This window comes from Nelumbo lutea, chromosome 1 (genome assembly GCF_056320005.1).
Source record: "Nelumbo lutea isolate HS-2025 chromosome 1, American lotus-T2T, whole genome shotgun sequence".
NCBI classification, from domain to species: Eukaryota; Viridiplantae; Streptophyta; class Magnoliopsida; order Proteales; family Nelumbonaceae; genus Nelumbo; species Nelumbo lutea.
This window is the reverse complement of record NC_142684.1, coordinates 121,625,493-121,630,159: the sequence shown is the minus strand read 5'-3', so window position 1 is coordinate 121,630,159 and position 4,667 is coordinate 121,625,493.

The window sequence follows — 4,667 nt, the reverse complement described above, 5'->3', positions numbered from 1 at the left end:
TTTGGAAGACTATTGAGCACTTAATACATATTGGTCCTAAAGCCCATTTCGATCTGGGCTGATTTGATCAGTCACTTAAAGGGGTGGATATGAGATTAGGTTAAGCCCAAAGGCTGATCTAATATGCAGATAAGATTAAGAGGAGTCCTAATCCAAATACTGATTTGGATAAGGGCAACTCCTAATATGATTAGGAGGTTTTCTTAATCACTAAGAAAGAGGAGGAAAACCCTAATTTTGAATTACTTGAATTCGAACCCTAGGTGTTTTCAGCAGACCACCCTGCATTCTTGAGATAGGATCTTAGATAACCCTAGAGAAGAAAATAGCAGTTCGCCACCTTCTTCTCTAGCATTCTCCTCCAGCAGCCACCGCCACCTTTTCTGCCAGTTCGAGTTCTCAATTAGAGAAGATCAAGAAAGATTCTTGATTGTTTGTGTGGTGCTTACAGTCTTCCATCAAGTTCTTCAGAAGAACCTGGTTCGCGGGACGAACACTACTGGTTTGGCTCCATCATCACTGTGTCATCTTCAGTGGGAGCTGATCTTGGGATCTTCTTTGGGCGTGAACACCAACGTTGGGAGATACTAATTCTCTGGATCATGTATAATCACTCCCTTCTCTTCTGGTTCAAATTTGATCTGGTTTGGTTCAAGTAGGATCTTTGAATTTTGATTCTAAAATTAGTGAATGTGATTCCCAATTGGAAGGAAGGTAGAAAATTTTTGAAATTCGCCCACCCATTCCGCAACAATTTTGGCATCCATACAATGGATCCTACCATTCCTTTCACCCCCCCCCCCCAATTTCTCCTAATCATATTTGTAAAACATCCATAAATTAAATTATTTTTAGGTAATTGATTTAGGGCAGAGAAATCGAGGATTCTTTGTCATTGATGGGGAGTGATTGCCCCACCCCCAATCCATCCTACTACTGAAAACTGGATAAAGCATCTTGCTTACAAGGCAAAGATAGGGAGGAGGTGCCCCCCACCCCGTACCCATTCCTATGTTGGTTGGAGTATTTCAATAGAGATGGCTTTTGCTTTTACATGTTTTTTCTATTTAGATTTGTGAGCCTGATTATCTATATACATGATTTTTTATCATTTTATGTTAAAATGCCAATATGGCAAGTTCTTTAAACTCAACAATCAAAGAATTGCATCAATGCCTAACACCTTCACTTTATAATCCACAAGTGGGGATACCATTCTCTCAAAGTTGAATGCATCCATGTATCCACATTTCGTCATCATCATAATCATAGCCGGAATTGGAATCAGAATGGTTCATTCCCATAGTCTGTTTGGTTCAGTTAGGAATGAAAATGGGAGTCAACACCAATGGGATTTCGGAAATGGCCATTCCATCAAATGGGTATATATATATATATGCCATATGAGTGTATCCAAGATCATCTTCAAATCATGTACTTTGAATGGAATACTTGTGACTTCCTCTTCATGAAACTGTGTCTACAAAACAATACTTCTACTAGAACTATTTTACTGGGCCATCTCCACGAAAAGACATTGCAGTAGGCTCATTGTAAATAGACACATTACAATCTGAACAAGTATAACGAACATCAAAGTTATGATACTAAAATGCACAGAATACATAACTAATAATCAAATTCGAAGCATTAAGACTTACTCGTGATAACATGAGAAGAAAGAGGAAATCGCAGAATATTGTGATGAGGTTCAACCGCCTCCCAAATGCATGCAAGATTCCATTGATGTTGTGGAAGAACCTCTAGAAGAAATCAACATGGTCACAGAAAGGATAGAAAAAAAGGCCATTGTATATATCAACCAAATTAGGACAAGAAGACAAAGAAAACTTGATCGCACAGCTAAAAGGTAAAAACATTTCCTTATCAACCAAATTATGACTTGTTTAAGGGAAAACAGACTAATTTGTGTCTTTTCATAGAATTCCAAGATGTCTTTGCTTGTTCGTATGACCAAATGCCAGGTTTAGACCTGGCCTTTGTTAGACACTCCCTATGTATAGATCTGAAGTTTAGGCCTGTAAATCAACCTCAGAGGATCTTCAAGCCAGAAGTAGCTTTAAAAATCAAGGAGGAGGTCAAATGCCTTCTAAAAGTGGGGTTTTTCAAACCTATAGCGCACCTACAGTGGCTAGCCAATATAGTCCCAGTAAAAAAGAATGGGCAACTCAGGTTTGTATTTAAAGTCTAGTTGCCTAGTTAAGTTCTTAGAACAATACTATGAACTAACCCCTTCCACCCCTGTCATAGGTGTTGCATCGAATTTAGGGACTTAAACAGAATCTGCCCTAAGGATGAATTTCCCCTGCCAAACATGAATATCTTGATAAACTCGACAATAAGGAACCAACTCTTTTCCTTCCTAGATGTCTACAGCGGGTATAACTAGATTTTCATGGATCCTACAGGCGCACCTCATAGGGCCTTTAGGACACCTATTGGGAATTTCTACTACAAGATGATGCCTTTTGGTCTGAAGAACATTGGGACTACATATCAGAGGGCGATGACAAATGTCTTCCACAATATGATGCACAAAGAAATTGAACGTTATGTAGATGACATAGTAGTCAAGGCAAAGAAACAGGAAGATTACCCTGAGGTATTGAGGAAAGTGTTTAATTGATGCAGAACCTTTAACCTGAGGCTTAACCCCTTAAAGTGTGCATTCAGATTGTAGTCTGGAAAGTTTTAGGGTATAGAGTGGACCGAACTGGAATTCACTCAGATAAAGACAAAGTGAAAGCAGTCCTAGGTCGACCACCTCAAAGCAATGAATCCTAACTGAAGACCTTCATAGGAAAAGTTTTGTACCTTAGGAGGTTCATCCCTGGCCTTGCATATGCAGCGATGCCACTGATGAAGTTAACCAAGAAGTCTATGGAATTTAAATGGACAACAAAGCACCAGAAGGCGTTTAAATAGTTTAAAGACACCCTAGCCAAGGCCCGACCATGTTTCCACCCAAAAATGGCCAAGACTTTAAGGTGTACATCGCATCAAACTTGGAGGTTGTAGGATGCTTGTTGGCCCAAGACAAAATGAAGGTATTGAGTGCCCAATTTACTATTCCAGTAGGACCCTGAAGCCAACCAAAAGGAACTATTCCCATATAGAGCAGTGCCTAGCATTGGTATTTGCTACGCAAAAGTTTAGGCACTACATCTTAGGATAGAAGGTGAAGCTAATCGCATGAAGTGACTCCATCGGGTTCTTCATAGATAGGCCTCATCTTTCTAGGAAATTATTCAAGTGGATGATGCAACTTAGCGAATACACGATTGAGTACACCCAACCCCGAGCCATCAAGTGTCAGGCGGTAGCAGACCTCTTGGTCGCTTTCCTAATAGATGACAACTTCCCTATTTTCAAAGAAGTGCTTAGAGAATTACCTATTATCACAGTAGTTGAAGATGGAGAGTAGCACTAGCACCTCAACCGGGGCCGGAGATACATTCACTTCACCAGCCGGTAACACCTTGGCCTACTTGTTCGAGCTTCAGTTTTCCTACTCCGACAATACAACGGAGTATGAAGCCCTAGTATTGGGACTGACCATAGCAAGGGATTTCAGGGCTAGAAGAGTAAAAGTAGTGGGGCATTCAAAATTGGTGGTCGAACAGATGGATGGTAGCACCACAGTCAAAGAGTTAAAAATTATGCCATATAAGACCCTAATCCAGAGACTAACTAGCGATCTAGAGGTAACATATGAACACCAAAATAGGGCCAAGAATAGATATGTTGATGCACTAGCAACCTTGGGGTAAAAAATCCAGCCCAATGAGTACCCTATCAGTGTCACCATTCAAACACGTTGTGAGCCCTCAACCATTAGACTGGGACATTAGGTAGAGAAGAAAGATGAAATCGCAATAGATGATTGGAGTCATGCCATAATACAGAAGTTGAACAACCCAATGACGACAATGCAAGATAGCAAGTTAGTTTTAAAGTTTCAGTTGGTGAACGGGGTACTGTACCATAGGCTGGTGGATGGAGTTAGGATGAGGTATTTAGGGCCTAAGGAAGCGGAAGTAGTCTTGGACAAAGCTCACAAGGCCACCTGTGGAGATGTAACATGCAAACTATATAGGAGACTAAGAGGTTGGGGTATTACTGACCTGCGATGAAGTCAGACGTAGCCAAGGTGCAAAATGACTGCGAGAAGTGTATTCTAGAAGCAGATAAGGGAGAGTGCCTCACGATAGATGAAACAGATTGGAGGAACCTATATGTTGACTACTTGGAAAACAAAACTCTGTTGGTCGACTCAGTGATGAGGAGAAAACTCCTAGCAAGGGCCAAGAGATTCTACCTTCAAGATGGAATGTTATACAAAAAGTGTTATACTAGAAAACCTCTATGATGCCTAGCTAGTGAAGAGATAGAGGAAATTTTGGAGGTAGCCCACAACACTGAACCTGCCCTACACCAAGGGCAAATGGCCCTATATAATCACATCCTGCACCTAGGTTTCTACTGGCCTACCATGGTAGAGGACACCCAAAAGCATGTGCACAAGTGCCATAAGTGCCAAGTACATGTTGAAAAGATACATCGGCCTGCCAATGACCTCCACCCTATCATCACACCTTGGTCTTTCCACACGTGGGGGGTTGACTTAATAGGTAAAATTCATCCAT